Source organism: Triturus cristatus, chromosome 3_2, assembly GCF_964204655.1.
Source record: "Triturus cristatus chromosome 3_2, aTriCri1.1, whole genome shotgun sequence".
Lineage (NCBI taxonomy): Eukaryota > Metazoa > Chordata > Amphibia > Caudata > Salamandridae > Triturus > Triturus cristatus.
This window is the reverse complement of record NC_140584.1, coordinates 1,075,548,148-1,075,570,420: the sequence shown is the minus strand read 5'-3', so window position 1 is coordinate 1,075,570,420 and position 22,273 is coordinate 1,075,548,148. Positions and strand designations below refer to the sequence as shown.

Below are 22,273 nucleotides of genomic sequence, written 5' to 3'. Positions count from 1 at the left end.
CATATCTACCTTCGTATTCTCATTAATGGTGGCTGGTTCGAGGGCGAGTCAGTCACAACAGGAGAATTACAAAAAAGAACAACCATCGAGAAAGACAGCCACTGGAGTCATTCCGTGGTGATCACGTTGTACAGATTTTAGCATTCAATCATTCTATCACCGGTGCGCCTGGCTTGCTTTTGTAAAGGTAATCATTGGGTTATTTTCCAGTGAAATCGCCTGATCGGTTGAACAGGTTTGCACGGAAATATGATTTTGAGCGGCCGAAAATAAATGGTTCATGTCCACTAAGGCACACTAGTCTACATTCCCTGCTGTCGATTTATTACTGCATGTACTCATTTTATGAAATTTCTCAAGTTTCCCAGGAGCATGCATAAGTAGCTTATCCAGTCCATGCTTCTTGCTTTGCATTCTGGGATTCGTAGTTCCCATTTTAACATGAGATAAGCAGGAGTGGACGCCCAACCATGCAAACCCTGGAATGGATGGTGTATTCAACCATGAGCTCTGTTTAAAGCATTTTCATAAGACTACTCTATATGTGTGAATCTTGTACGGTGCCTTTTAAAATTATCGTTTACAGGTGTGTCGGTTCAAATGGCTTATTTGTTGTGAACCGAGAATAAAACTCTCAGAACGCAACAGATTGTTAAAGGAAAGCCGAGGAAAGGAAAAGAGTGCCTTTGTTATTTGAGACTGTCTTTAAGTTTTTGTTAGACCTCGAAGACTTGGGGTGGTCTTCCCCCAAACTTTTTTACTTCCTCCTCAATTTTTCTGACCTTATTTCTGCTGGCCTTTGGACACTTTACGACTGCTAACCATTGCTAAAGTGCTGGTTCTCTCCCCTCTACACATGGTCACACTGGCTTACACACATTAGGCATATTTGATTTACTTATAAAGCCCTAGTAATGTGGCACTGCATGTACCTGGGACTGTAAATTAATTGCTACTAGTGAACTTGCAGCACAGCTTTTTACACCCACTTAAACATGACTCAGGCCTGCCACTGCAGAGCCTGTGCATGTATTTTAAACTGCCATGTCGACCTGGCAAATACTAGGTGCAAAACTTCCCTTTTTATACATATACTATAGAGTAGGCCCTTGACAGCCCAGAGGGCCGGGTGCAGTGTATTCAAAAGGTAGGACATGAACTTTGCACTATGAAGCTGTATGAAATGTTGCACAAATACTTTACACATTGCCTCTGAGTTAAGCCTGACTGCTCTGTGAAAGCTATTCATGGGTTGAGCACAGGATAATATGGGGTTTGCCTTTGACTTTACCCTGAGAAAATTGTGGTTGCTGGTTGAGTAGGGTTTCACCCCCTTAACCAGTAACTCAATATATTACTGTTTAGCTATCTCAGAAGACATTAAAAAAACCAGCAGTTAAATAGTTTTCAAGAGCAAATAATAACCTGCCTTTCTATGCAAATTCTATAAGTAAAGACTAGTACATTTTTTTAAAATAGTGTATTTACAAATAATGTAGAGCAACTGAAGACTACATAAATTGGATAAGTTCCACCGGTACAGCTGTATAATGAAATAATGCTAACAACAGGATAATACACATTAGTGTCCTCTGTATGGAATATAAAGAAAAATAAAGGAAACAAATCTATTGCCTTTCTTACAAAATGTAAAGAATAATACAGTTCAAAATAAATTAAAGGTGTAGTTCTTGAATTATGCTGGATTATGAATATGATTTAATTATTATTGTCCCTGCTATAGGATTACTTTATGTTTCTTTATCTGTATATTTCTTTGAGGTTTTGCTAGGCTATTTATACTCATTTTGTGACAGTTCCTGGGTTCACACTTGATGCATAAAGCAGTTGACCAACTTGTGAGGAAGAGGATGAGTCTGGTTAATTTTATTTATTATGTGTATCAATATATTAATTTCCTAGTCACCAGGGCAATTAAACTCTTGATATGAAACACGATAAGCAAGCAAATACCGATAGATTTCGCAGAGTGGAGGTGTTAGGAGTTAGTCTTTTAGGTGTGGTCCGGATAGAGGGGATTTTAGGTTTCTCCCAAAGGAGAATAAGATGAGATTCAGTCTGGGATCATTAGGCAGAGAGTTACAAAGTCTTGGAGGTCAGGAGGAAAAAGATTTGCTTAATGTTTTTACTTTCAGGATTTCTAGGACCAATCCGGAATTACTTCTGTGATTTTCGTTCCTCATGGGAGGACAAGTAGATGTAAGTGTAAGACTTTGAGTATGATACACTTTATTTAAAGTGGATTATTACACTTAGATGACAATGATGACATGGCATGGTGAGAATGAAATCTTCACATCCTTGGGTCTTCATAAAGCAGCTATAATGAAATAGAAAAAAAGAACATTCCACTGTGAACCACTGAATAACTGGGTGATGGCTAATTGGCTAAATTTAGCCTTGTCTTCCGTTCACCTTATCCTGCAGGAGTCTCAAATATTCACATTACTGGAGACAGTGTTCTCCTCTAATGAAATTGATGACAACTTTCAAAACTATTTAGATTGAACTAAAAAAGTGAAGAGGAGCTCATTTTTTATTTCCATTCCAGGTTGGGTCACCAGAGCATACAGATATGATCTCCAATCTACGCACCAGCTAGTAATCTTCACTCATCCGCTGGAAGTCAAGAGGCGATCCCTGGGTTGGCTCATATGATTAAACTGGGAGGGTATCTACACTGTGGATTGATGGTTGTTCAACTGGTAACATTTGATTTCTAATAAGGACATGAAGCAGTAGTGGCAGATTCGAGGCCCCTTTTTGAGAGGAAGATTATATTCTTTAAAGGTTACCCTGGGGTGAAAAAGACCATAATCAGATGGTGAGTATGGGCTTAAAAACAATGAGGCGGTGGGGGGTTGAGAATGGACAGGTGGTTTGGGTCTATTAATGAAGATTATTCATGCCAGACTTTCTGTGTTAAGCCTATTCATTTGCTTCAATAAGTGATGAATTTGTAGAAGGGAGGGGATTTGGTTGAGTGACAAATTACTAATGTCAAAACGCATGCACCTGGTTTTAAATTGCAGTGTATCTCTTGACCAGAAAAATCTGGTATCTGGTATTTTGTACTATAGGACTCCTTGCATATCTTGCCCTTCTGATATTTTTTTATTCCAGTTTATATGATGATATAACTTTGAATAGCTGCTTCTAATGTTTTATTCTTAATGTATAACTGTTGTCAATATATGAATTAATTTTAGACCAATGTACTTTTATGGATTTAAATCAAGTCAGAATAAAGTCTAACTCGACTTGACCAGAAATATCATGTGCTTCTAGGCAAATCATTATAATTGGGTAATTTTAATACAGTGATAAAACAATGGTACCTGATAACATATTCCTACTTACCTCTCCATCGCAATATTGGTTCTGTGATCTGATGTGATTAGGACCAGGCATATCTTTTCTATGCACAATACCTTATGTTTGAGACAGTTCTATTACAAAATATATAATCTTCAGAAGTAAACTGCTGCTCCTTCAATTTAAATCTATGGAGACAGACAGCACAACTGGAAGGCAAATGCTCAACACTTCTATGCTGTTGGAGGTATCTTAACTTCAGTGGCTATTTTTAATCTGATCACAGTCCAACAACCTCTTACCTCCTGTATTAATCAATATCCCTCAGGACTGTTATAATTACCTTGTCTGTAATGGGGAAGAAGCTGAGTGGCATGAGAGGTGTCCTCTTCCATTTATCTCTAGCACATAAGATAGCTCCTAAGGATTTTTTTATTGATCATAGCACTGTTTATATTATCATTAAAAAACAAATGAAGCCCCTTTCTTCGCCCTTCTATGCATCTCTAATTCCTTGTGAATGTTGGGTGTCAGGGTGAGGGAGCAACAGTACAGCAGATGGAGTGTTGGGCATCAAAAAGTAAGCGAAACCAATCGATAGCAGAAACCTGGAGCAACAGAGCCACGGGGAGGAATGTTTTTTAAAAAGCCTGAGATGGGTGCTGGAGTGCCATGGTACAGTGGATTAAAAAGTAAACAACGCAGAGGAGCTGCTGCAATGGGGAGCAGAGGGGAGGCAAAAGAGAAGCTAGGTTGGTTAAATTAAAAAAAACCTGATGAGAAATATGGTTTGGGCAGAGTCGGTAGAAGAAAGCAGCACACAGGGCAGAGGAGCATGAAAATGTGCTAGCATGGAGTACTGAAAAGTAAGAAAAACATAGTTCCCTGAATGCAAGCAGTAGAAGGATACAATTTATGCAACCAAAGGCTGGCAAAAAGGATATATTCTCAGCCCTGCCAAGTACCACGCATCAGGCGTGAGTCTAACGCATTTCAGTGTGGTGGTCCGCATCACTGCACTGAAATGCATAGTCACACATTATATCACCTCCTCAACTGCCATGTGGAGCACTGCTAAAATGTGCATAATCGACGGAGCAAGCTGTGAGCGTGGTGCACACTTCTCCCAGCATGCAGAGGCTATGAGGGGCTCGCTGCTCTGTGAGTACTGCTGTGCTACAATGTGCAAGAGACACACCGCCCCCGGGCCGAAACACGTGGCGCCTAACTTAACACAGTGTTATACAAATTACGATAAGTAAGTGGTAAAAACTTTAAAAATATTTATAGACATAATATGCTGTTGAACTTGAAAGGCACTCTGGGCCTTCACGAAAGTGCATTATAGCAGGATATCCGCCAGCCCCCAGAAATTGTTGATGTCACCTGACAACACTAGAACTCTCCTACAACACGTGCTCTGAGTCCAGGAGAGGCTGTGCAGGTGGTGTTTAAGGCAGGCTTGTCTCTCACATTAGTTGAGCAGTGCCACTATGACCAGTTCTGTATTGAGAGCTCCTCACCACCAGCGTTGTGACTGGGGACAGACTGACTTGTCTGCTGTACAGCAGCTGAGAGTGTATGCAGCCGGCTGAGCCAGCGAGTGTAACAGACATAGAGACACTTCTCAACGACATCGGCAGCTGCATTCATTTTTTTTATTTTTTCCCACCTGGGAGCAGCAGTGTAGTGTTGTGACTTTACTAGACACAAGGTATTATAAATTAAGGCTAGCACAGTAATGCAACACTGAGGAGGGGCTAAATATCCCTGTGGAAAGCACTTGACTGTACCAATGATTCACTGCATATTCCCAAAACTACGATTTGTTTACTAGGGCACTAGGTTAGTTCCCTTAGATTTTTGGTGATGTACAGCAGGTTTAAGATTTTCTTAGAGTTTCTTGTTGCTCAAGATTTGTCATTTCTGATATTTATATATGTTTCCTTCATCTCTACTGCTTCATTTTTCTCGCGAGAAAGTGTCACTCATAGTGGTTGAAATGTCACTCATAATTACACAGATTTTATGAAAATGTCACACATAGCATTCTGAAAGCTTGGCAGCTATGAGAGGGACAAACACAAGATGAGGAAAGAAATAAGATGCGAGCAAATGCAATTGACCAGAAAGCAGTGCTTAATTTGAGGCGGTGGTTTCCGATGCTCAGCATGGCACTAAATCATCACCACCGGAGCTTTTCATGAGCCCCAGTTAAGGACACATTAATTTATGGGGAGATTAAGATAATTGCCCAGAATCACAGGATGTTGATCTACACCGAGGCCAGGTTCCCCAGCTCCTAAGTCTGCAGCTCTGGCCATTATGCCACACCCTCTCCCCACTTTCACGGTTAGCAGTTGGCTCTGTTTTAGGCGGCGCTAACAAGAGAAATGGTCTGGTGCAAGCTGCCTCCTGAGAGCACTTTTTTTTTTTTTTTTTACAAATTACCCACTGCCAGAAGGCCAACCAATGGTAAACAATCGGCTTACCAAAAGCCAACTTTAAGTACTTGTTGTGGGTGAGACCTAAAAAGCACCTGTGTGTGCTTTCCTCCGTAAAACGCATCCACTATTTTGGGATCTGGAGCGCTAATCCTCTCTATCCTCGTAATAAACTCCATTTTGTAAACAAGCCGACATGTCCTCCTCCGTTGCTGCTTTCATTAGGGCACTCCAAAGACACGCCTGGCACCTCTCTCTGGTAGCTGTGTCGCCCAACTCTGCCACGAGGTATTAACTCAACTCGAACACGGCGCGTCTCGCAGGGCCCACTCGGCTCCTCCGTCATCCTGTGCTGACATTTTAATCGCACTTTTGCGCGCGCGCGCCTGGCAGTTTGTCATCAGGAATGGCGCGGCGAGGGGCCAGCGCGGGCTGCTCGCGGTGGCGGCAGCCGGGGGAAGGAGCCCATTCTGACAGACTGAGCAATAATCTGAACTTACTGCGCCGAGCCGGTGGGACACCAGCCGGGCCGCTTTATCTTCTTCATTAAAGTGCGCTCCAAAAAAAAAATCCATTTTCCTTTAAAGTCCCAGGAACAGATGGAGTAAAATTAATTGCGCCATTAAGTCCCGATAGACAATACCAGAGTGGTTTTCTTTCAACGGTGCATGTGTGTTACAAAGTGCTCTTCGTAAAAGGGAATTACTGCAACATTTGCCATAAAATAAAGGTTGCTTTAATGGGCAATAAACACAGGCTTCAAATTTTCTATGAAATGGGTCTCCGAAGGGCGCTGTTACAGGCAGCTCAAAGGCACAACTGACTTTACTGTTTCTGCGGTGGCTTAGCCCAGCCAGCTCGCGAAACAATCATTTTTCCACTGCTGGATATGTTCTAACACAAAAATATGGAACACACAGCTTTTTTTCAGGGTTTCTAGAATTCAGTTTTGTGGTTTGAAAAAAATCGGAATGGGGGCAGGTAGATGGACACCGCAGACCTGCCAACACACATGGTGCCACCGTCTGTCACATGGCATCAGTTCTGTTCCTAGGGTTACCCTAAATCCGAAATCACATGGAAACCCCTAACATCGAGTATATTTCCAGGAAGGGATGGATTGGAGGCTCTTCGGGGTTATAAGCCACTGCTCATTTGATAAATTCCAGAGGTGGCTTCAGAAAACGTTCTTTCTCCCATTTGAGAGGGTGCGGGGTGGCTTTGTAGGCCATTAAGGATCTAAACCATGCCCCTTATCCCTTATGCGAGACCTTCCAGGGCTGTTCAGTACATAATTAGCCACTAACACAAGGCCCATCCCTCATTCATAGAGTGAAAAAGTTTTAGAAGTTGTCAGTTCTGACAGCAGATGTTACTAAAGCCACCGTGGAACACTAATGGACCCCAAAGAAAAACAGGCCACTTGGACAAAGATTCATTCAATATCACTGGATAGATGTTTTGCCTAATGGGTAATGTGATGGTGTTTACTCTCACTTAATAGATATAGAACAACAAAAGCATAGGTGGAAGTGGAAGTGACATCATACGACCTTTGACCCACTAATCACATCACAGGAGATAACATAATATTACCTTTGAAACCAGTGACATTAATACCGAACACCGATCAATGTTAAAGCAATCACAGAGAGTGAATCGCAAGCCCTGAACTAAGCGGGGAACTAATAAATACTTTTAAAATCTCACCAAAGCAAGTAACAGGTAGGCATGGAAGCCACAGAAGAATCACAAGAGTCACCGCTGTAATCTCTGGTGTTCCCTAATTGACGTTCCTCTCCTCAGTCACGGTTCCAAGATGGCCCCCATAGCACCTGGCTATCTGTTGAGTGGTAGTATGTGCAATAACATGTCAGTGCAGAGAATGCTCTCATCTCCAAACCCTGAGGTTGCTAGCGGCTCTGGAGTGGGTTTATCTGAACCAATAGGAAACAGCCCCTAGTGATCATAAACGTGTCATCTTAACAATTTCTGGGGTCCCGGGCAAGACATATCATCGACCCCTCTTTTCTAAACAATCTTGAATTTTATTACCCCTGTTCTAATTCAAGACTACAAGGTACCAAACAATAGTGAATTCAATGTATCAAAACAGGGTGCCACAAAGACAGCCAAAGTATGTCTTGCCTCGGGCTCCAGAATCCTTAAGATGATACTGGATAGAAAGAGACAGATTGTGAGCCGTAAATAGGCAGACAGAGTGATTAGGTTGGCAAATATATTGGTGATATATAGAGATAAATCACTTTTTCCAGCAAGCATCTTGGAAGGTATGGTCATGTGTAATTGCCAACCTAAAAACGTCTCAACACATCTAGGTGAATCAAGCCGCTACCAAGCAAATTGTATTCAGCCAAATCCTGAGAACAGATACAATGCCTGATAAACCAGAGTGGTTAATCCATACACTACTAGAAACGCCTTTCTATAAATCAGCTCATAACCCCACTCTTGAGATTACATTTTCTAAGCATTTGTGTTCAGCACCCTCCATTAATTCTTCAAAGAAACTATAAACTGGACACTTGCCACACACTGCTTATGACCTCACATATTACATCACTCATGACATGTTCTATGCTGTCATTGATAATGTCAATGATGGCATCTTTAATGACACCACTGTGCATGGTGAGTGTGCTAGTTATAGTTACTTCATTGAACTATTACTGGTGAATTTCAGTAGATTTATTTTACTTTGAAATGTTACAGTTTACTTTACATTTTCAGCTAACTAAAATATCACTTTAACCTGCGATTTTCAGTGAATTTCTGTGTTTTTTCAATGCAAAACAAGATCTTTTCACCATACCTAACTATAATGTTAATCTTAGTTTTTTAAATCTATCTATCTATCTATCTATCTATCTATCTATCTATCTATCTATCTATCTATCTATCTATCTATCTATCTATCTATCTATCTATCTATCTATCCATCTAATGTTTTCCTAAGAAAACATATGCACAGGTGGTCATAGATACCATTTGGAAACACAAGTGCCTCTACTCAGTCTCCTACTAATAGCATTTCCTCTTATCCTGACTTAGATTATTCCCTGGGTGCTTTGTTACTCACATTCAAGATCACATTAAAAAACACAATTTATCACAAAGTTCTGTTATTACCAAGGATGACTAAAGTGATCTGGGATTCTGAAGAACATATTTTTGATGTATTAGCCTAGGAAGCTAGTTGCCTTCAGCGGTGAATTAGGCTTACAAGGGTGGCCCCTCAAAACACACCTCCATCCTTTTGCACAGGGCCCCCGGTCTGCACAGTATAGGCACTGAAGAATAATGAAATTTCATTATACATACAAGACAGGGAAACATGCAATATTTTATGAAGTGCAATGTTCCCCGACTGCAAAACATTGGAGGGGTGTATTGTACCCTGCTACCACCCCTAGAACTCACACCTTAATATACATCACCAGCCTCAGTGACAATAAAAAGTACACCTAACATATATAATTAAACCTCCCCCTTGATACACAAAAATCACTTAGTGTTTATTCGACTTGGCTTTCTTTGCAGGGTCACCCCAAAACTACTTATAGTGATACTATGAGTGACCACTTTGGTTTGAAAGAGTAGAAATGTCATGTTTAGTGTCTAAGGCATTGTAATTTTAAATTCTATCTAAAGGTAAGTCAGATTTTAAATCACAATTCTGAAACTTTTTCAAAGCTGGCATCTTCTTGTCCTAGCCATTCGGTGCCTGCAGTGTGTCTCCAGGGTCATCTGACTTGGCATTTGTCCTTTGTGTATTCACCCAGATAGTGTACTAAAGGGGGACTAGATGCTGGTAGGATGAGCCATCTTGACAAGATGGGTGGGGGAAGAGCTGTCACCTACCACACTTATGCTTCTATCTACACCTACACTTACATTTTGAGGGAGCTGCCTCTGCAACTTACAAAGGGCCTCACACTAGTTTTTTGTCACCCCAAATATCCTGGGAAAGGGGCATAGAGGAAGGAAATTCCTGAACTATCTGTGTGGGGGGGGGGGGGATTCTAGAAGTTTCTTACATTTCAAAGCTGTCACCAGGAAATAATAGGACATTCAGACCCAATCTTTTGCAGATTCCTGGACAAGTGAGAGGTAGGGCTGCAATGCTCTCTTCATTCTAGGCTACCTGAAGTGACAGCTACAGGGACATGAAAAGGTCTAGAGCCCTCCTTTCAACTGCCTAGCTTGCCTAGCTGATCTGCTGCACCTGGACCTGCCTGAACCCTGCTGGCCTCTGCTAGAGTGAGTCACTGATCCCCAAGAGGCGCCTCCCCATGTCCTGGGCCCCTGGTTGTCATTAGATTGTGCTGCTCTAAAGAAGGAGAAATTCTGAATTTTTGGGCTCTTTGGGACTGTGAATGGGCCTGTTTAGGGTGACATCTCACGATGACCGCCGAAACAAAGCTCCAGTGTACCTGACTCTTCACATGACTGTCAGTGATGACCGGCAACGCAAAATGCGAACTTCACGCTACAGCATCAACAGCCTGCAGTGACTGCCAATGCAAAGCTGCAGCAACGGCCATATGCAACGCCCAACAGGATCTTTGCGCAGTTATGCACAGTCTGTTCTTCACGCTACAGTGTCGACCATCCGCAATGCTTTTCCTGCTTCTTTCAGCCTCTTTCGCTACAAACTAAACTCTTCTCACCAGACTTTGATAAGGTGAATTTTTCAGCTTGACTAAACTGTTCCCTGTATCTGGTCCATGCTCTATTGTGATCAGCCTAAAATTTTGACTTTGCCCCAGTCTAGCATGACCAGATGACCACGAGAGGCGCTCTGTTCTTTTATGCGATGTACTTACCTAAATCATTGAAACTGCATAGCTTTGGTTCTACTGAGTGGATATTTGTTGTTTTGGTCTCAAATTAATTAATAAAATGTACTCTAGTTTATTAAACTGGTGTGGGATTTTTCTTGTGTTGTGTTTTCACTTTATTACAGTTTGTGAGTTGCATAAATACTTTACACATTGCCTCTAAGTTAAGCTTGACTGCTTTTGTGTCAAGCTACCAGAGGGTAAGCACAGGTTAGTTTCGTGACTTTTTGTGGTTCACCCTGACAAGGATTGTGGCTCTTGCCTTAGCAAGGTTTCACTCCCCTCAACCAATAATCCAATTTATCACATTGCTCTAATTGGGTATGGAAATGTAATCCACTAGTGGAGCGGTGCAAATCTCAGAGAAAGGCCACAGCTTTAAGCTCCTACTGTTCAGAAGAAATGGGATGCAGCTATTGGGCAACTTAACTAGAGCCAAGATTATTGTTAAAGGGATAAGGAGACTCCAGGAGGCAGAATATGCACTAAGAATTGTTAAATCACTCAACTGTGGCCTTGATGTGTGACACAGTACTGAGTAAGTGAACATTTGAATCGTTTACCGGCAGGACTGGCCATAGCGGGCACCGGGTGTTTCCCCGGTGGGCCGTTAGGGTGGGGGCCGGTTTTGGGCCCCTGGGGGGCAGTTTTTGTTGCCGGGGGGCCTGCAATATGGCCCCCGGTAACAAAATCGTCCGAAACCGGCCCTTGCAAACAGCTCACCGACACCCCCTCAGCCCCCCAGGGGGGCCGGCCGACCAGTTTGCCGGGGCTGGTTTTAGTTCTCAGTTCGGCCCTGCTTACCACCCTGAAATTATGGGCAAAATGAAACAACTAGATGAGCCCCTCGAATCAAATGTGAACAAAATTCACTTCAGAATGCATAGGCTTTTTAGACAACAGCTAAACTGCACTTTGGAATCACAGTGAAGGGACTACTGGGACTCAATTCTAGTTTCATTTCAAATGTAAAGACTGCTATTTTATGCTTGCTAACAATATATTTCTTTAAAATGTCAAGTACTCCGCTTCTACGTGAGGAATGTGTAGGAGGGATCAAGGAGAAACTATGTAAATGCTCTGACAGCGGTAGTAACTCTGAAGAATTACCCTAGTTCACTCATATTTGAGGCACCTTGAACCATTATCTGCATAGATGAGCACTTCATCTCATCTGAGATATCAAGATAAATTCATAAAACACATATAACAAGTCTGAGATACAATAAAATGACTTTTGCAAGCTTGCAAGAGGCACCAAAAGCACGTAGGCATCATGATTCACAGAGGGCATCTGAATACAATGGATGGGCTGGATTTTGTGCATCACTCTTCCCTTTGCTTCAAAATGAATAAACAAGGGCCATATGTATGAAGGCAATTTTGCGATCGCAAAACAGCAGTGTCATATGTATGACACAAACCACCCTTCGCAAAATAAGGAATCGCACATTTTGCGATTCCCTATTTTGCGATTGCATTTAACGAATTGCAAATTGCGATTCCTTAAATGCAATGTAAAAAGCACAGAAAAAGTGCAATTTGGACTTAAGGAATCGCAAATTACCACCAACTTCAAGTTGGTGGTAATTTGCGATTTCTTTGAAAAATGCACTTGTATGCATTTTTCAAAGTGCCATGTGACTCATACATGCCCTTAGGACATGTATGTGTGCCACATCTGCACCTATGCTCATTTCAGGGGTGCAACAGGGTGTCCTTTTGACAACCTGGCACCCTTGAAATTGCATTCGCAATTTGCAATTCTCTAATTGGGAATTGCAAATTGAGACTGTCTTCCCATTCATCCCCATGGGCCTCTAGGCCCATAGGAATGAATGGGGAGGTATTCCTTATTTGCGAATCGTAAATTGCGATTCGCAACTAAGGAATATGTAAGATTCGCAACATTTATTGCAAATCCTACATACATAGGGTTTTGCGATTTTCAAATAGCGATTCTCAAAAAATCGCTATTTGAGAATCGCGAATGGGCATTTTCATACATATGACCCCGAGTGTCATGAGCACACCTGGAAATTAGTTATTCACCTGTTGCTATTGCTCATGTTGCTGGTAGAACCGGGCTACTTCTGTCATTAGGTTCATCACCTTTAAACTGCATTGGTGATGTGATTGCAGCGCAGATCATGGGTCATAAAGGCTCCATCTGCAAATGCATTTCAACATTTTCACACTAATTTAACAAAATAAAGCTATCTACATGCTGCACATAGCTCTAAAGGGCCTGTCTGCTTTGCATACTCCCTTAATCTGTGTCTCCATTTTCTAAGAATTAATGGTTGAATGCTTTCATCTGTGCACATACCATACTACCAATACTATAAGCATTAGCAAAGCCAATTGAGCATGCAAGAAAGACGGTTTGGCTCTGTAAATGCTTGTTTGCTTGTGAGTTGACAAAGCGCCAGTAAGTCAAAATAAAGTTTTATGAATTAGGATATGCATTTTTAGGCAATGAGGGATTTTATCTTCTAAATGGAATGGCAATTGTGGTCTGAATGAGTGCAAAGCAGTGCACTTCGACACTATGGGGCCTATTATGATGTCGGTCGCAAAGCCTCCAGCCGGTGGTTGGAGCCTTTCCGACCAACATCTCTGGTTTCAATTCCGACCGCCTAATAATGTAGGTGGTCGGAAGTGAAACCTGCCGATTCCGAGGAGCTCAAGGAGCCCATTGGCCAGTCGGAGGCCGTAACGTAATCCCTTTAGGACAGCGTTTCCACTGTCAGGATTACAAAGTCGGTTTCCAACAGGCTTTCCATGTCAGGCTTTCCGGAAAGCAACTTTGGGGGTCGCTAGCAGGGCCCCCTTCTCCCTGCGGCCTCCTGTTGGGGGGCATGGGGCACCCCCTTGTGAATCCCTGCACTGTGTGGCAGGCACCTTATGGTTTACACAAACTCCCATTTCTCCATGGGAGGTTGTGCTATAGGAATGGGAGTATGCGACAGCACCAAGTGCGGTCGCATTGTAACGGTGGTCAGGACTGTTGACCGGATGTCGGTCAGTCCCGAGACCGCAGCGATGTCGGGCAGACAGCATCGTAATCAGGCCAAATACCTGTCTCTGTTGGTTGGGTTCAGGTGAGAAAGAGCTCAGCAGCTGATTGACCTTCTCTGGCATTCTTACATATATTCAGACCTTAGAAACATAAAGGAGACCTCTAGAGGTCTGAGATTCATAAATATTTGCAAAATAATAACTAAAGAGAGATTGAATAAAAACAAGAAGTTTTTAAAACAGAAAGTTGGAATGACTTTTCACACCCCTGTCTACCATTCCACAAACATACTCCTGTTATGGGTACATTTCCACTGTCCGTTCATTAACCCCCTTGTTAGATTTTTTAAAATACATTCTTGATGTCATGAATAGAGAAAAGCAATTTATCTTTGAACTCAGTAGAACTGAGATTGTAGGCATAGATGTAATACAAAGTGATTACTTGATGTTCATGAAACAAATCTAAAACCTGATTAATCAAGCTGGAACATTTAGAAAATTTAAAAGAAAAACCTTATAGGGAATTGTGCTTCTGAAACCTCTAAATCCACAGATCAGCTGTCTCTTTGTAACCAAAGCCATAACAAAGATTATTATATATTTTCACTGAAAAAAAGCTTAGAAACTCTTTGAAAAATACTAAACATTAATGTGACGTTATAGTTAGTATGGAAATAAGAATATAGCTTACATAAGAATAAAAATTCACTGATAAAAACAAAGGTTAAAGTGACGTTACAGTGAGCTGTCAAAGTCACAAAAAACTAACGTAAAAACCAAACAACTGCTGAGATTCACAAGATACTGTTCAGTTAGCTTATTATAACTTTTGCCTCCGTCCTGAACTTCTTATAATATCACATATTACATTACACATGATATTTTAAATGACAACATTGGTGACATCTTACTTTACATTATTGGTTACATCATTAATGACTCATCAACAATACTGCTATTCACCTTATTTCATAAACATCTAGATCATTTTAAAAAAAGAGCTTTGGTAGTTAACTGCCTAGAATCATATACAGCATAAAAGTATTGCGTGCATAGAGTAGAAATAGTATTATATATATATATATATATACATATATATATATATATATATATATGTATATATATATTACCTACTGGCGGTCGCCAGTAGGTAGTTATAGTTAGGACCACGTTTCCATAGGAAATCCGCAACATTCTATTTAGAATAACTTTGGCGCCGGTCGACGAATCCTCGCGAATTTTTCAAAATAGGTGGGGCGCTACGCTCCGCTCCTTCCCTGAAAGTCTCGGGGGATTCGTCAAGCAGGGGCTGAGATAAAAGGGGGGTCCCAAAACGCGTTTTTCCCATGCATTTTTCCATAGGACCTTTAGACAGGGCTACAGCCCGAACGGCTGAACAGAATTACTAGAAATTTGGCAGAGAGGTAGTCCTCAGGTCAAGGAAGTGCCTTTTGTAGGTTTGGTGTAAATCTGTTCAGTAGATTCTGAGAAAATAGCCTTTAAATCAATATATATATCTGAGCCAGCTTACGGTGCGCTTACGGTACGCTTACCGTACGCGTACGGTGGCGTGCGCGAGCGCGATTCTGATTGGCTCTTAGATCTTAGTAAACATTCGAATCGGCCGAAACCAGGAAGCGGCGGCCGCCATTTTCTCTCTCTCACTGAGAGTGATGTTTAAAATATAAAGCACAAAAACATGTAAAGGGGCTGTTTAGACAGCTCCCACACACATAGCAATGTTGAGGGAGTCCCCAAAGATCCCCCAAGGCCAAAAACGGAATTTTTAATTTTTCGCTAATTTCGCCGATTACGCGTACCGTACGCGTACGGTAAAAAATTAAAAAAAATATATATATATCCACACTCTCCCCACCCGGTGTGCAATTGGTGCCCGAAGGGCACCAATTGTGCATGGCTTATTAAAGCTGAGGTAAACTAAAATATTTTTAAAAAAAATAATAAAAAAAAAAATTATCCACACTCTCTCCACCCCGTGTGCAAATGGTGCCCGAAGGGCACCATTTGTGCATGGCTTATAACATATACGAAAAATTAAAATATTACCTTTCAAAACGAAGTGCATCATATGTCCTCCATGTGCGCACGGTGCGCGAAGCGCATCGTGCGTACATGGCCCATCTAGCGTAACCGGGGCACACGGTGCGCGTAGCGCACCGCGTGCCCACCGTGCGTGCACGGCACTAACTGCGTAAAGTGGGCGCGCGGTGCGCGAAGCGCACCGCGTGCTCACTGTGCGCGCACGGTGCGCGAAGCGCACCGTGCGTGCACGGAACGAACTGCGTTAAGTGGGCGCGCACGCCACGAATGGCGTAAAGTAACTTAGCATTTAAAAAAAAGTACAAATTCACTGAAAAAACCATAGGTTTCACACACGTTATAGTTAGGAATTAGCATTTAAAAAACCTTGCAAATTCACTGAAAAAACCATAGGTTTCACACATGTTATAGTTAGCGGAAATTTTACTGATAAAAAACCAATGAAATTCCCCCGTTATAGTTAGTGCAGGCAACTATAACTCACGCGACCGCAATCTTCTGCTGATGACATATGTGTCTTTATGAAAAAAAAATATTTGTAATATATGTATAGCTAAAAATGTATGGAAGAAGACATGGGCAAATAAGTGTCTAAATACAGTATTAGCATCAGCAGAGGATTGCGGTTGCGTGAGTTATAGTTGCCTGCACTAACTATAACGGGGGAATTTCATTGGTTTTTTATCAGTAAAATTTCCGCTAACTATAACATGTGTGAAACCTATGGTTTTTTCAGTGATATATATATATATATATATATATATATATATTCACTGAAAAAAACAAAAGTTAAAGTAACGCTATAGTTACGTGTTATATAAAATATGTGTTTTCGGTTCAAACAAACCTTTGAAATTCACAGAAAAAAACTAAAGGTTAAAATAACATCATAGTTAGATGAATTTGTCAGTGTCAACATTAACGTTTTGAACAACAACAAAAAAGACATTCACATGTAATAGTTAGCAAGGCTAAGTATAACTTGCACCCCAGCCATGCACTGCTTATGACCTCACATACGACATCCCTAACGACATGTTCTATGACATCATTTATGACATCACTGCTGACATCTCAAATTACCTCATTGATGACATCACTGATGACATCATCCAAAGAGTGTGCTAGTTTGTTTTAAAGTTTACACAGTGGCGGGTAACTTCCATATTCCTTTTGCATAATACATTTTACAGCTTGAGTCCAGCTAATGGGTGTAAGTGTTTACAAAATGTATGTGCTCCTAATGCACCCTGGCTGTGTAGAGTTAGTGAACACGTTATTAATGTTTGCATTCAAGAGCAACTCTGTGTGCAAATGACTTGTATTCATTATGCTTCACACAACTTTTTTCGATAACTGTTGCATAGAATGTACACTATTCTTAGTAGATTCATTTGAATACTCTGCGGTGTATTTCTCATTAGAGTTTCACTGTTTGAAAACAGTGTAGTATAGAATGAACTCTCTCCATAGAGTAAATACTGTTTTAGAGTACTCAGTTCTATACTGATGTCAACTTCATTTCTAAATCAGGTTCGGAGTGTGTCAGGGGTTTTATACAGATGAAAGCTGAATGTAGTAGGTCATTTGTTTTGGAATTGGCATTCACTATTTTGCCTTTCTCTGAACAGTTTTATACAGATTTAACACCGTACTCAATGAGGGTTTCCCATATATCTTTGTTTGATTGTTAATGTGAGCTATCCTACGTGTAAAAGCATAGCAATTTATACAGCAATTTGCGGGAAAATGAAGCCTTGTTAATGTCTTCAGTGATATCATTTGAGATGTCGTAAGTGGTAGCATAAATGATGTCATCGAACAGAACATGAGGATGTAATATGTAAGGTTTTAAGCAGTGCATGGTGGGGGCACAAGTTATAGATAGCCCTACTAACTATAACTGGTGAATTCCTTTGTTTTTTTGTTCAAAACGCTTATATAGATTCTGAGAAATTCACATAAATATAACGTTATTTTAAGCTTTGTTCTTTTAGTGAATTTCTAAGGTTTCTTTTTAACCAAAAACACATTTTTATTATACCCAACTTCTTCAACCATGTAATAAATATGATAAGTATTTGTTAAGTCTTGGGTCTTTTTTCTACTTCTCCCATTATGATCTTACAAGACTTTTGAGGATCGTAAAACACCTCGTTGCAGGCTCAGTAATTTTCTCTCATCACTCCCTGAAGCTTGTGAGCTACTCTTGTGAGAATCTTGCGGGGTTACAAAAAATTGTAGGAAAATAATAGTATGTGGAATGGAGTCTCCTCTCCACTGAGACCCATCTCTTACATGACAGATGTGTGTAGTAGGGTGTGGAGAGAAACCGGCCTCTCTACACATAACTCTGTCTCAGATAACAGCTATATGTGTATTGTGTGTGGAGGGACTGGCTTCTCCACTGAGACGCCTCTCAAGGATGAAGGGTGTGTGTAGTAGTACATCTGGAGAGACTGGCTCACCAGCTAAGACCTCTATTTTCGATTACAATTGTGCACACTAAAGTTTGGGAAGAACTGGCCCCTCCGCTGAAACCTTTCTCTTGAATTACAAGTATGCATAGTAGGGTATGGGCAGAGATTGGACTCTTCACTTAGACCTCTCTCGCAGATCACAGGTGTGTGTAGCAGATTGTAGAAACGGCCCGGCCTCTACAGTCAAACCTCTTTCTTGCATGACGGGTGTGTGTACCAGAGTATATAGAGGTAGTGAACTATCCACAGAGACCTCTCTCTTGGATGATGGGTGTGTGTGGTAGAGTATAGAGAGTAACTGGCCTTTCAACTGAGACCCCTCTCTAGGATGATGGGTGTGCGTAGTAAGGTATCTGCATGGACTGCCCTCTCTTTCCACACCTCTTTCTCAGATAACAGGAGTGTGTAGTAAGGTGTGTACATTGACTGCCCTCTCCTTCCAGACCTCTCTTTCAGATGATGGGCCTGTGGACTAATGTGTATGGAGAGAGAGTGGCCTTTGTACTAAGTCCTCTCTGTAAGATGATGGGTGAAAGTGCCAGGGCGTGTACATGGACTAACCTCTTCTGTCAGACCAGTGTCTCAGATGATGGCTGTTCATAGTAGGGTGTGTACATGGACTAGCCTCTCCTGTCAGACCTCTCGCTCATATGACAGGTGTGCATAGCAGGGTGTGTACATGGGCTGGCCTCTTCTGTCAGATCTCTGTCTCAGATGACCGATGTGCATAGTAGATTGTAAGTAGATAAACTGGCCTCTACACTGAGACCTCTTTCTTGGATCACATTTGTGCATATTATGCTCTGTCCAGGGACTGTCCTCCCTACTAACACCCCACTCTCTGATAGTGTGTGTGTATAGTAGGTTGTTGGAAGAAACTATACTGTACTCACTATTCTTACAAAGTCGGTGGTGTTAATAGTAGACTCTGATAAACACCATCTCCAGTAAGACTCCATCCTAAAGGAACAAGTGTGCATACTAGAGTATATTCAAAGATCACATTCTCATTCCTACTTTTGACGATCCCACGAGAGTCTTGCGAGAACGTAATATTTAAAAAAGAAAGTTTTAACCTTCTAACCATCACAGTACTTATCTCTTACACACGTCCTCTCAAAAACAAGGACCACAATATGTATTCCTACAACTAGAGTGTATTGAAAACTGATCTACTCCATTTTACTATTCACAATCTCCTGAGAGTCCCGACAGATCGTAAAATTTAGTTGAAAACAACATATATTTATTATCTTCACAGTAGTCATCATTTATACACCTCCTTTCTAAATCTAAAGGTCAGCATGCCTTTATGCTGCCCCCTCATATAGCTTTTTTACTTCATTTCCACAACACCTCAAATTTTTCAAAGTAAACAGTAATGGCAGCCATTTCATTTCTAACATTCCTATAGTGAGCCAATAAGAGTGCTTGCTCTTGTGAGACTAATGGGGCCATTTTGCTCCCACCATAGTGTGAAGGCTCATGAAACAAAATGGCACCTCGACTAATCATAGAGCTCATTTATTTGATGTTGCGCTCTCGCCGGATGCCCACAGGACTCTCACCAGCCCAACTGCCAAAATATACAATTATGTTTAACCCATAATATCTCAAAAACTGCTAAACGGATTTACACCAAATCACAAAAAGCACAATCTGCAGATCAAGATATAGCTTCCTGCTGAATTTGGTGTAATTTGGTTCAGCAGTTTTGCAATTACCTGTCTTAAAGAAGTCTATAGAACATGCATGGAGATATTGTATTTTGAGACCTCCCTTTTTTCTTGGCTTCCACTGGACAGATCATCACAACACTTTCAGGGAAGTAGCTGAGGTAGATGAACATTTTACTTGGGAAGTTTCAGGAAGATTCGTCAAACAGCGGACAAAGTTATTAGCCAAACAAAAAATGCTCAGTCTATGGAAAAGCAGACCTAACTAAAAGGGCCTGATTTAGACTTTTGGTGGAGCAGTGGTACGGTGGTGCAAACCGCGGTGCCACTGCTCCATCGAAGGTCGCTGCCACCTGCCGTATAATAACTTTCTAGCAGTCTAGGTGGCAGGCAGCATGGCGGTCCCAGGGCGGTGCCTCATTCAAAGGCAGCGGTGCATTTGAAAAAAGCAACGCAAAGGAAACACCTCACAAGATTCCTGCACGGCATGGACTCGAATGTCCATGCCATGCTGGCACACAGGGGGACACATGGTATGCCCCCCCTGTGTGCATACACAAGCATAGGAGGCAAGGGTGGCATTTTGAAAAGAGGCAACCTTTCGATTAAAATGTAATATTTAATCTATTGTATATTTTTTTGTTTGCACATTAAATAAAATCTTTCATAATTTTGCGTATTTGTTTGCTGTTTAATTGTTTCTGTATTTGTGCATATTGTATTGTGGTTCAAATTAGAGATATTGCTTAGAATGTGATCTCTGGCTTCTAGTAGTGTTTCAGTGGGGTATCTACAAAAATTGAACAGTGAAAATCAGATGTTTTAGCAAATTTAAGGTGTGACAGTAAAATGTTGTAGCTTACATTTAAGAAAAGGAAAATGTTACATACTATTGGTGCATAGTCCATGAATCTGTAGGTGCACCAGTAGAGAGTGCCCTAGCAGTTGTAGAGAAATGCAGATAGTAATTTATTATGAACACGTGAACTGCACAGAACAAAAGTAATCTACACAACTTATTATATAGATGAATATGGAAGGGCATGCGGGATCAAATAGATTCTTGGATCAGATAAAATGGCACGCTGGATGTGGGAAAATATTCTTCTAAAAGTGGTTTTTAGAAAAAGGAACAAAATGCAGCGGCATCCCAGCATTCTCCTCAAATCCCCCTATTCCTAAAGGGACGCATTTGCTAACACGCTATTCGTTAAATGGTAGATGGATGATGCCATCTTTCTTCTCCCACTGAAACTAATTAATATTTAAAGGTCACTATGATAAAAAGTGTCATCAATAAAAGGCGCCAATTTATATTTTATTTGACTTTTGATGTATGTTCCCTTCTGTGGGGATTTACCAAGAATTGTGTGCAATTATTAGTTGAGGGAGATAAAAAATGAGCCTAAACTCTGAATACGAGGTTGCAAAGGGAGGCCCTTATTATGCAGACGGTGGTACTGTGAGTAACTCTACTTCATGAGCTGAAAAACTAAAGCGTTGCATCATAACTTCATCCTTGTGGCAGAATAAAAACTATTTCACTCCGTTCGCACAGTTACTCTACGAATATTTTGTTTGAGTGTTTTTGAAAATAGTTGAAAAACATGTGTCTTCACGGAAAAAATCCTGATTCCCTTTGGAGTTGTTTCTTCTGCAGGCCATGTATATTATAATTAATCATGTTAAAGTGCATGTCGGGAGTCGTTCCCACTGTAGGAAACTGCTGCTATCTTCGAATTTTCAAAGAAATGGGTGATAAATGAGCACTAGCGGGTTCCAGAAGTAAAATGAGTCACAAGGTTATCTTCTGATAATGACAGAAATGTGAATGGTCATTATAGGTGGTCTGTGCAAGAGCGTGGTACATTATCAGGAGAGCAGGAAAGCCTCAAAGCTGTCATAAAGTGAGCACACAAAGATATTGCACAGAAAACCCACAATAGAACGTTGTAAGAACACTATAGAGGTCTCTTTGCAGTGGCGGGAAGCAGGATAAGTCTGAAGGTCAGGTTTTACTGATGGTCTGATAATGATACATCCTCATTCCAACTAGCACTTTTAGAGGGAAGGCTGGACATGGAAAAGTTAAACCACTGGTTTTGACCTATCAATAGTGTTACTCATTGTGCACATGCTGGATGGGCGAAAGGCAGAGTCAATACTGTGAATGACTATCTTTCACCAGTACTTTACACAGGGAGCCCAAGAGTGAGTGCTGATCCCACTTAACTATTTTACGTGCTAATGCTAGTAGGAGATATGTTAGTGGTAGTACAAGTACCAGCACAACCAGCATAAGTGTAGCACCCGAAGCATTCCTAGTCAGAGTAAGAGGAGTACTAGCATCAGCAGCAATGATATGTGTATTACCAGTAGAAGCAATAATG

General features: G+C 41.2%; 1 protein-coding gene and 1 long non-coding RNA gene across 7 annotated transcripts in view; one reads left to right on the top strand and one right to left on the bottom strand.

Annotated features, from left to right (window-relative positions):
* The window catches only part of AUTS2 (activator of transcription and developmental regulator AUTS2), a 2,674,869-nt gene that overhangs the window by 361,774 nt on the left and 2,290,822 nt on the right, over positions 1-22,273 (bottom strand). The gene's annotated exons all lie outside the window — the stretch shown is intronic.
* The window catches only part of LOC146859144 (uncharacterized), a 51,859-nt gene that overhangs the window by 4,853 nt on the left and 24,733 nt on the right, over positions 1-22,273 (top strand). Inside the window, exon 2 of the long non-coding RNA XR_014979741.1 lies at positions 2,573-2,845. This is a non-coding gene — a long non-coding RNA (uncharacterized LOC146859144). The remainder of the gene's footprint in view (positions 1-2,572; positions 2,846-22,273) is intronic.